At 42.2% G+C, this 12,111-nt stretch overlaps 1 protein-coding gene across 3 annotated transcripts in view; it reads right to left on the bottom strand.

The window, feature by feature from the left end:
* Positions 1 to 12,111, bottom strand: part of frmpd1a (FERM and PDZ domain containing 1a) — a 69,744-nt gene that overhangs the window by 31,440 nt on the left and 26,193 nt on the right. The gene's annotated exons all lie outside the window — the stretch shown is intronic.

The raw sequence follows: 12,111 nt of genomic DNA, 5'->3' as shown, positions 1-12,111 counted from the left end.
CAAAAGTACGTATTTGCTCACCTGCCTTGACTCGCATATGAATTTAAGTGACATCCCATTCCTAGTCTATGGGGTTCAATATAACGTCGGTCCACCCTTTGCAGCTATAACAACTTCAACTCTTCTGGGAAGGCTGTCCACAAGGTTTAGGAGTGTGTTCATGGGAATTTTTGACCATTCTTCCTGAAGCGCATTCGTGAGGTCGCACACTGATGTTGGACGAGAAGGCCTGGCTCTCAGTCTCCGCTCTAATTCATCCCAAAGGTGTTCTATCGGGTTGAGGTCAGGACTCTGTGCAGGCCAGTCAAGTTCATCCACACCAGACTCTGTCATTCATGTCTTTATGGACCTTGCTTTATGCACTGGTGCACAGTCATGTTGGAAGAGGAAGGGGCCAGCTCCAAACTGTTCCCACAAAGTTGGGAGCATGGAATTGTCCAAAATGTCTTGGTATGCTGAAGCATTCACAGTTCCTTTCACTGGAACTAAGAGGCCAAGCCCAGCTCCTGAAAAACAACCCCACACCATAATCTCCCCTCCACCAAACTTTACACTTTGCACAATGCGGTCTGACAAGTATCGTTCTCCTGGCAACCGCCAAACCCAGACCCGTCCATCAGATTGCCAGATGGAGAAGCGCGATTTGTCACTCCAGAGAACACACCTCCACTGGTCTATAGTCCAGTGGCGGCGTGCTTCACACCACTGCATCCGGTGCTTTGCATTGCACTTGGTGATGTATGGCTTGGATGCAGCTGCTCGGCCGTGGAAACCCATTCCATGAAGCTCTCTGTGCACTGTTCTTGAGCTAATCTGAAGGCCACATGAAGTTTGGAGGTCTGTAGCGATTGACTCTGCAGAAAGTTGGCGACCTCTTCGCACCTCAGCATCTGCTGACCCTGCTCCATCAGTTTACGTGGCCTACCACTTCGTGGCTGAGTTGCTGTCGTTCCCAAACACTTCCACTTTCTTATAATACAGCTGACAGTTGACTGTGGAATATTTAGGAGCGAGGAAATTTCACGACTGGATTTGTTGCACAGGTGGCATCCTATCACAGTTCCACGCTGGAATTCACTGAGCTCTTGAGAGCGACCCATTCTTTCACAAATGTTTGTAAAAGCAGTCTGCATGCCTAGGTGCTGGATTTTATACACCTGTGGCCATGGAAGTGATTGGAACACCTGATTCTGATTATTTGGACGGGTGAGCCAATACTTTTGGCAATATAGTGTATCTCAAATGAAGAAGATAATGATAGGAATAACATAAAATAATTTCACAAAAACACGAATATCTAAATCAACGAGCTATACATGATGCAGCCTGTGAGTACCGTGTATCATCTGCATTCAAGAGTAGTTTAAAAATGTCTTTGGTCATTTATTGAGCAGTCAAGGGACATGTTTCCTGTTTGGGGTGCAAAAATCTGCACCCGAGGTCTCTCCCTTTACCATATAGACTCTTGTTATAAATGTGTGTAGTCGACCCCCTCCAATACAAGAGATAGTAGAGCCTTAGGGCACAAAAATATGCGCCCAAGCACTGCCCACAAAATGTGAGTAAACATCACATGCTGAAATGAATCAAGACCTTCCTCAGAAATGCAATTTCACACCTGATCATCTAAACCAGGGGTGCCTACACTTATCGGCTTGTGAGCTACTTTTAAAATGACCAAGAAAAAATTATGTATTTCAACTATATATTATTGTATGTCAGCAGATAGCTCAATAGATAATACTACTGACTTCAGTGCAGGATACTGGGGTTTGAATCTTGGCAGGACCAGTTACAACAATGTCATTTAGGCCCTAGGCTAACTTCTACTTTTAAAAAATGTTAATTCATATTTTAAAATAGTGATGCATGTGCTTATAGTATGTGGTTATAGTGCACCTGAAAACTGACATGCCTAAAAATAATTTCACCAGCTGCCACTGGTCATGGCTGTCATATGTCATTCTGGATAAAAAAGAAAAGGCTGGTTTTAGGTTGACTCATGAGCCCAGCTACAGTAACGTATGAAACACTAAATGCTGCTGCATTACTTTAATTCATGTTTTTCTGTAACTGTTGGTTAAGGAACTGACAGAATACATGCTGCTTCTTACTCATGAACACTCACAAGATGTGTATGTATGACACACACACACATTTTTATATAGATATTTTTATATACCATTTTACTCTTCCACCTTTTGAGGTTGTTTCAGTTGGTTTTTCACCTCTTTAAATTGTTTAATCAAATTTAATCAAAGAAAAACAATCAATAGAGTAATCAGTTACAAAAATAATAAACAGCTGCAGCTCTAATTACATTACGAACATATGAATGTATGTTATGATGAATTATTTAAACTAAAACAGAAAGCTAAATACCTTGAATTGGCTCTCACCAAATTCAGCCTCTGCTACTTTTGACACCTTGGATGCTTGGGCAGCTTGACAGGACTGCAGTATTATGTAAATCTTATTCCACTGATTTTTTCATGATACTAGATGGTTGTCTTGTACTGCATGAGATTGGTCTAATTTAAATTTTCAGTTTTGTCTGGGTAAACTTAGATTCATTTATTTGTTAACATTAAGACCATGCTTAGATTTGATTCACATCAGTTTTATTTACAGCCCAGTTCTATACGACTGTATATAATTCATGAAAAAGAGGAACCATGATGTCACCCACTGGTTTCTGACCTGCTGTTTTGAAACTACTACTCTTTGATTTGGCTATTGGTTCCATTTTGGAGCTGGAAGTGACCATATTTAGATAAAAGGACTGGACCTATGGGAGCCTCTGGGGTAAGAGGTGAGTTCACGTGCTATACTGAAAAATTTACAGTATGGTAGCTAACTTACTAATAAAGTGCTAACTTACTGTAAAAACAGTAAAACAGAAAACTTCATCAAGTAGTATCTAACAAATTAATTCTACAGTCCTATTAATGGAACCTGTAAACTACAAGGAGAAGTCTGTCAGGACTTATTAAAATGATTGACAGACAGACCTGTCAGTCAAAGCCTGACTCAGACATCAAACCCTTATCTGATCTGAGCTCTTATTGATGGAGGAAAAAAAATTAAGATGGACAAAATCAACTATTTGAGAGTCCAAATAAGAGAGCAGAATGACTTCACAAGTTAATGGGAGACATGGCTTTTTGGGGCAGTAATATTACATGTTTAAGATTCTTCTGAATTGGCTTCATTTTGGAACTGAGGTCCTTGACCCTCAAGCACAAATCAGTGTACAACATACAATATCTAACAAAACCATGACAACCCTATTTCATCTGGCTTTTATTTAATTAATTTTATCCTTTTCCCTGGTGACACGATTCAAAAGCCTTTCTCTCAAGAGTAAGAACTCTTTAAATCAAATCGGGAAATGGTCAAGTAAGCTGATTGGTGAGTCCCAGATGAGGCCTTTATCCCTGTACACTTGACGGTTACAGTGGATAACCATGAGCATTGTACATTGCAGAGCTTCTTCACTCTGGTTGGAGGTTTTCAGTCCCAGTTTGCAAAACTAAATGCTATACAAACAGCTTAGTTCCAGCTGCAATCACACTGAAAAAACAGCTGTAAAATTAACTGTATAATTTTTGCACACAACTGCACAAGTCACTTTGGAGCATGTATCTATATTTTTATGTTTATTTATCTTTTCTGTACTGTTTTCACAGTGATAGCTTCAGTTATTTGTCAGCTATTAGCCACTACTGTGTGCAAGGTAACTCATTTAGTTTGCATATATGTCGGTGTAGCTAGTTAGCTTTGTTAGCATAGGGGCAGGACATGTGGTGACAAGAACAACACAAAGTAAGAGTGTGTGTTGCTAACATACATCCAAACTTAAATTTAGCTAAAGTTGGATGTTTACACTGTTTCTCACACTACATGTTAGACATTTAAAATAGAAATAAACATATTCCCCCTTTAATCATCTTAATGATTTTTTTTCTGTGCTGTGGAGAGAAAATTAATTGATTTGGTCATATAATATATGTCAGCCACAATCTAGTGTAATTATTTCAAAAATATGGTTATCATAATGCATGTGTTGTGTATCTAGTTTGAACTTGACACAGAGACCAAGGTCAGGGTGTTGTCTTGGTCTCCTGACTATAACACTAGTGGTGGAGTAGATCTTGGTCTAAGGATGAACTCATTACATTTTGAAGCACATTTTGGAAAATCAGAGGAATGTTGGGCCTTGGCTGAGGTATATACTCTACTCAGTGCCTTTCTCTTTTTTTCTGTCACAAAGATAATGAGTGTAATTAAGCTTTTGGAACTCAAGCTCAAATAGAATATGAACTATTACACAATCCCATAGTTGTTCTTGCAATAAAACTAGATGAATTCATGATCCTTTTTCACAAACAGTTCTCATTCGGTTTAGATAATTGTCAAATGTGTTGTGCTTTGATTGTACAAATGGCTTCCCTCTCCCTCACTTTCTATTAGATTACTGTTTGTGGGAGGAATCAGATTTCTCACATCTGTTTATGTTTCTTTCAGCCTGTGATACAGCTTATAGATCAAATCCACTCTCAGGGAATTATATAATGTTTGGTGTACTTTTGTAGTCATAAAACTCTAAAAGCTGTAATTTCAGACTTTCAGAAAACACCAAAGAGGCAGAGCGGTGAGAAAAACCAACAGCTCATGCTAAATGCTAAATGATGGCTGTGTGGTACAACACTTCTAGCCTAATCCCTCAAGGTTGATTTGTCTTGAATTTCATAAACCATAATTTCTGTGAAGATAAAGAATGGAAGTCTTTTGTGATAATATGGTAGGGAAAGATCTAATATCAAATGTCAGCAATGTTTTAGGTTGGAGGTTACTTTTAATACTGAGACTGGAGCTGAGCACGGAAACAAATACCGCAGAGAAATAAACAAACACATGCTGAGTAATGGGACTGCAGCAGCACTTATAGACTCCTGGCTACCGCTCACTCTTCAGCTCTTCCTTGTTCATTCATTCATTCCTTGTACATCTTGCACATCTTCCAAACAGATTAAATATGTTTTTCTACCTGCAACAGACTCATCAGGTGAACATGTAAAAATTCACAGGAAGAGGAAATTGCAGTGTAGATTACATAAGGCTAATCTACATAATTATAGGACAACTTTCAATTCCTCCAAATGAACAATGGTTGTTAACATTTTAATGGTGTATTGGTTTGAAAGTGTTGGTTTTAATTCAATCTGCAGGTAATCCAACTCAGTCACTGCATGAGATTACGAAAGAGCAGCTGCAGTCTTATAATATTTCCATAAGTATATGCACATATGTGCAAAATTGACAGAAACAACCATGTCAGCAAATGACAACCATCAGCTACAAACAAATCTTCCTGCCTCTGCAGATAAAGGATATCCTCTTCCACACTCACTTGTAGCCACAAAAAACAAAGGTGTTCTTCAAGGCCAGTGGGTGCATTTCCATCCAGCTGTTTTAATTTACATTTTGAATTTCAGCATTAAATATCCTCAGTGGAAATCTACAAAATTTGGAAAGAAACACTTTTGAGAGGTGAAAAAGTATTGATAAAGGGGAGATGCAAGTAATAGGAATGGCTGAATGGAACAAATTTAGTGAATAATCATGTATGGATAAATAAGGAGACTACCACATTTGCCAAATTAATACACATCATTACCTCCGCCAAGGAGGTTATGTTTTTGCCGGTGTTGGTTCGTCTGTCTATCTGTCTGTCTGTCTGTCTGTCTGTCTGTCTGTCCATGTGCAAGATAACTCAAAAAGTTATGGATGGATTTGGATGAAAATTTCAGGAAACATTGATACTGGCACAAGGAACAAATAATTAAATTTTGGTGGTGATCGGCACTGATCTGCCTTGGCGGAGGTCTGCACTCTCCGAGTGCTTTTCTAGTTAAAAATGCAACTTACATGGTCATGAAGCACCCCCACACATAAAGAAAGACCTGCAAAAACTTTAACAAACTTGGGTTATTGCAGTAACAGTTTCATAGTTCTTAAAACCATTGGACAAAGTCCCCCATTTTGTGTGCAGGAAATAGGGACTATTTAAGTTTCCTTCACTGATATTATTTAAAATGTGGATGAAATGAGTAAAGGTGTGGACCATCAGCAACTCAAGTGCAGCGCACAGGCCTAGAGTCTGGTCAGACGATGGAGAACTCCAGCCAGGAAGCACCCCACAGTGCAGGAGATCTCTCCGCACTCGAGCAACCCCAGCACCATGGACCAGTTCAGGAGAACCCATTCCCGGTAACCCTAACCTATCCAGCAAAGAGAGAGAGGATCCAGTGGCCAAAGATGTCAGACTGCAAGGTTTGGACGCAGCTTGACAACGACCTAGATGGCATCTTGGAAGCAACCTTATCAGGCCCAGTTCAAAAGAAGGTTGATTCTATCGCAACCATTGTTTACAGCCTTGCTAGGGAATGGTTCGGCATAACAGAGCGGAAAGGCCAGCTTCAACAGCAGCAACCGAACAGGAGGGAGAGGGAGATCCGTCACCTGAGGAGTGAGATCAAAGCACTCAATAAATTGTTCAAAACCAGCTCACCGACTGAGAAAGAAGGTATCAAAGACCTAACAAGCAAGCTGTGAGGACAACTGTGCAAGGTTAGGAGAGCAGAATACCTCCGGCAGCAGCGGCGGAAGAAAGAGAAAAGGCGCGCACAGTTCCTCAAAAATCCGTACAACTTCACAAAGTCTCTTCTTGGCCAACGAAAATCTGGCTCACTCTCCAGCTCAAAGCAGGAGGTAGAAGAGTTCCTTTTGGAAGCCCACAGTGACCCCAACAGGAATCAGGGCTTCGGAACCCACCACAAAATCTTTAGGCCTGGAAATCCATCAATTGAACTGAACGAGAAGGAGCCCTCTTGGCAGGAAGTTCAGGATATCGTTCGCAGAGCCAAATCATCAGCTGCCCCCGGCCCAAGTGGTATACCATATAAGGTATACAAGAAATGCCCAAAACTTCTGCGGAGGCTGTGGAAGATCATGAGGAAGATCTGGGCAAAAGGTACAGTTCCATCAAGCTGGAAACTAGCAGAGGGATGTTTCATTCCTAAAGAGGAGGGTTCCTCTGTAATCTCCCAGTTCAGGACGATTTCCCTCTTGAGCGTAGAGTGCAAAATCTTCTTCTTGGTGTTGGCAAAGAGGATCACCTCCTACATGACGCAAAACCATTACATCTATCCAGAAAGGTGGAATCCCAGGCTTTTCGGGCTGCCTAGAACACACCTCGATGATCAGCCACTTGATCCAAGAAGCAAAGCAGAAGAAAGGCGACCTAACAGTTGTCTGGCTAGACCTCGCTAATGCTTATGGGTCAATTCCACATGACCTCATCCGAGAAGGACTCGACCACTATCATATTCCGCAGCAGATTCGAGACATGATTAACAGCTACCTTGCTGGATTTAAACTTAGATTTTCATCAGCCCTTTTCACCACCAACTGGCTGGACCTCCAAAAGGGGATCCCAACAGGGTGTACCATCTCTTGTTCATTATAGCAATGAATCTTTTGATATCCGCAGCAGAAGGCATAACCCAGGGCCCAAAGTTGGAGTCGGGTGTTGTCCAGCCAGTGCTGCGAGCATTCATGGACGATATCACAATAACCACCGTGACCCACGTCCAGGCCAGATGGGTACTGGAAACTTTGGGCAGTGTCGTGTTGTGGGCAGGGATGCTATTCAAAGCCAGGAAGTCCAGGCGCTTGATCATCAAGAAGGCCAAAGTTACCAGCAAGTTCAGTCTCCAAGTCCAGGGTGAGGTCATTCCATCGATTGAGGGCAACCCAATAAAGTGCCTAGGAAAGTGGTTCAATGCGTCACTGACAGACGGTGCCAACGTTGACAAGGCAGTGAAGCAGACTGAAGAATGGCTGAGGAGGATCGACAGATCTCTACTTCCGGGCAAGTTCAAGACCTGGCTGTATCAACATGGCCTCTTGCCTAGGCTCCTTTGGCTCTTCACTGTTTATGAGTTCCCCATGACAGCTGTAGAGGCCATCGAGAGGAAGATCAACAAGTATCTACGAAGATGGCTAGGCATTCCCCCAAGCTTCTCCTCAGTGGGCCTTTACATCTGGTCTGGGCAGCTGCAACTCCCTTTGTCATCAGCTGTGGAGGGATACAAGGTGGCAAAGTGTAGAGTTGTGCTGAGCCTGAGGAACTCCAACGATGAGCTGGTTAAACAAGCAGGTGTCACAACCAGGTCCAGGTGCAAGTGGGCCGCCAACACAGCTGTGGAGCAGGCAGTGAGCTCTCTGAAGCTCCGTGACATCATTGGCAACCAGTGCGTCCATCGGCAAGGCCTCGGCACTGCTCATTTCCAGACCTGGAGAGATGCAAATGTAAGATCGAGACGAGATATGGTGCAGGCAGAGGTCCGGAGCAGGGAGGAAGAGAGGCGGATAGCCAGGGCAGTGGAACAAGGCTCCCAGGGGGCGTGGACAAAATGGGACCTGCCCAGCCGTAAGGTCACATGGGCAGAGCTTTGGCGACTGGAGCCTTACCGCATCTCCTTCCTCTTGAGGTCCGTGTATGATATCCTTCCTTCACCATCACATCTGCATACATGGGGGCTGAGAGAGGATCCACTCTGTAAGCTCTGCAGCCAGAGGGGAACTTTGGCACACATACTGTCTGGGTGTAAAACAGCTTTAACCCAAGGACGGTATAGATGGCGCCACGATAAAGATCTCCTCTCTCTTGCTGATACCATAGAACGGGAGAGGGGCAAAAAGAGACCAGCCGGGGTTGCCACAAGGAGTGCGATCACCTTCATTAAGGAAGGAGCTAGGCCCATCCACACCATAAAAACATAGCCCAACATTCTCAAAACTGCAAGCTCCTGGGAGATGAGGGTCGATGTAGGAAGGCGGCTGCAATTCCCGGAGGTGGTCCAAACAACCCTCCGGCCAGACATTGTGCTGTGGTCCCCGAAAGACCAGAAGATAATTCTGGTCAAACTAACAGTGCCATGGGAGGAAGGTTGTGAGGAGGCCCACGAAAGGAAGGCCTCAAAGTACCAGTCTCTTATCCAGGACTGCAGAGACAAGGGCTGGCAGGCATGGTTGTTCCCGGTGGAGATCGGGTGTCGGGGCTTCCCAGCCCAGTCGGCATGGCGGCTGCTGTCAGCTCTGGGGTTGGACGAGCGGAACAAGAAGCAAGCGGTCCGCAGGATGGGGGAGGAGGCAGAACGCGCCTCGTATTGGATTTGGAGTAAGCAGGAGGAGGAAAGCTGGAGGCCAGGAGCAGGTGGGCAGTGAGCTGGCCACTCACTGCCAGCCCACCAACTGGAGAGTGTTGTGGTTGAGGGCCGAAACACTCTAAGAAGGTTGCGTACCACCTGATGACACCTGCTCCTGGTCAAAGGCTACAGCTACCTGCTAAGGTAGCTGAGAAAAGCACCCAAAGTGTATGTAATAAGTAAAATGGGGAATGAGCGCCACCAAATGTTTATCTCAGCAACAGGGGCAGCTGTCCCATAGTGGGCAAGTGCATCGCCATCTTTAAGCCACATGAAAAAAAGAGAGAAAAAAGAGTTTATTTTGCCAGGCTAAAGCTTAATATTATTGTCCAACCAGCAGCCTGAATGTCACTTTCCAACCAGCAGCCCCACCCTCTTGGGGCGATTTCAGTCAGACTGAAAATCACCCCAGGCACTCTCATAGACTTACATGTTGATATTCTTTTTTTCAAATTTTGATGATAGTATAATTTGGTATAATTTGATTTGATTATGGCTATGGTGTCCATAATGGCTATGAAGTGTAGACTGCACTAACAGTGATTTCATGGGCAAACTAACGGATGACAATGTATCTGTTGATGGCCACAGTGGAAGTGTTTTACTGTGTAACCAAATGTATTGTATTTAAGACATTTAACTTGATATAGCTATACAAAAACACTGTACAGTATGTACAATTCATGTCTGGTGTTGCTGTCTAGTGGTTGAACAGGAAAACCAAAATAAATCATGCAATGCAACACTGCAAAGTTAGTAATCTGACTTTTATTTATTATTATTTTACCCATTGAGTGGGTCATCTTAGTCATCGTCACAACAGTTGCCCCCCCTGAGAAATTTGTCAGGAGCCGTCACTGCTCAGCACACTTGACACTTCAGTATTTGTGGGTTTTGAGTTAGTTGCAAAGCTAAACACCACAGCACGCTTTGGTTTTATTCTAAATTACAAAAGGATAGCCTGGTAGCTTGCATGAAGAGATTTGTTGGATTTGCAGTAAAAAGAGGGTGACATAATGAATTCAAACATGCGTCTATGCACCCAGCCACTTTGAAAAAGAATTTGCAAATACAGTCCCTACCACAGCATTCAAATAATTCCAATTTGTATATTAAACTGTACCATATCCACAAAATGTACATTTTAAATGGCTGTTTTTGACCATAGCCAGTGGTCTACTTTGACTGTGTAACTTGGTTGGATAGTTCAGGAAGAGGCTTTGGGCCGGATGTACTAAAGGTTTGCATGTATAAAAACATGTGCAAACTAATTGCACATGCAAGAAAATGTACAAACTGATTTACTTAACAGTGCACACTAAGGGTTGTGTCTTTCAAATGTGCAGAAGAGTGCATATGCATACAGTTAGCATGTTGGCTGCAATGAATATGCGACATGGGGCATTTACACACAATTGTGCATGTGCTGGGAGGAGAAAATGTAAATATATTAATTTAGCACACACAAAGTAATTTATTAAACCTGAAAGCAATTTTGCTCATAAAATCTGTGTCTATATTTAACACGTCTAAAAGAGAGGTGCAAATGGTTTGTTTGCATAATTGCGCACACATGGCTGCAGTTGAAACAATGAAACAAGATGCAGAGAGTGCATTTTTCACTCTCATTTGGAATGATGGAAGAAAATATAACAGAGACGTTACCTTGACGAGACCCCCCCACACACACACATACACACACACACACACACACACACAGACTTGATGGGACTCTATTCCACTTGATCTGAGGATTGTGATTGAAAATACGCACCGACATTAGGCTACAGTGTGACAAAGTTGTGTGCCTGACAGTCAATCCAACAACCCCCCCCCCCCCACCTCTAAAATTAAAAATAAATGAATGAATGAGTCACACAATACCTTCTATGACAAATCTCCTCCAATTTTACATTTACATTACATGCATCTGGATCATTCAGTGCACTGTTACCATTAATGCTGGCGTATCCCAGAGCAGTTTTTTTTTTTTTTTTTTACAGCGTATTGTCTCCAGTAGAGCATGCAAAATCCTCATTTAAATAGGGCAGTCTCCAAGACTTTGCACCTGTTGACATTTGCACAAGCAATCTTAGTAAATCACCCGCAAACCGCGGTTCAACCCCACATGCAAAATTCTAGATTGCGCACGTGAATTAGTACACGTAAATTGGGACCTAAGTAGATCCGGCCCTTTGTGTATTATATAGTCATGTCCTATCATATATCACAAGATACAAACTGCACTGTAATAAATTTTGTATGTTCCCAAAAATTCTATGAAAAAATGTCTTTCCTTCTTCTCACAAGAAATGTGAAAAGTGTGTGTGCATAATTAATAAATATTACACAATGATGGTATCATAAAGTTAAGAATATACAATGACATTGCTAGTCATAATCATTTTTTATGACACATAATTGTTAACTCATATTTAAATATTGTGAGAGCTCTAATGAAACATGAAATAATTTTGCACAATCCTACATTTTGATTTGGCATTGATATTTAACCAGAAGCACAACTCTTCCTTCAAGAATGTAGTAGCCTATATGTGGTAACTAACATCCTATACCTAACATTACATGAGACACAGTGAGGTATCTGGATTAGAGAAGATTTTACCAATTAATGTAACTTTAACAAGAATCCTCAATAAAGTGCATTTACAATCCATAAAGCCACACCTACAGAATATTCAGCAGATAGCCATTAATGCAGCATATACTGAGACATGGATCTCTCACAATACAGAACTTTTCCATAATGCTCTGAATACACACACAGACACATTCACTGCAGGCAAAGGGGATTACAGAGTATGTCTGGATGCAG

The sequence above is a fragment of the Sphaeramia orbicularis genome, chromosome 1 (assembly GCF_902148855.1).
Source record: "Sphaeramia orbicularis chromosome 1, fSphaOr1.1, whole genome shotgun sequence".
NCBI lineage: Eukaryota > Metazoa > Chordata > Actinopteri > Kurtiformes > Apogonidae > Sphaeramia > Sphaeramia orbicularis.
This window is presented reverse-complemented; position numbering and strand designations above follow the sequence as displayed.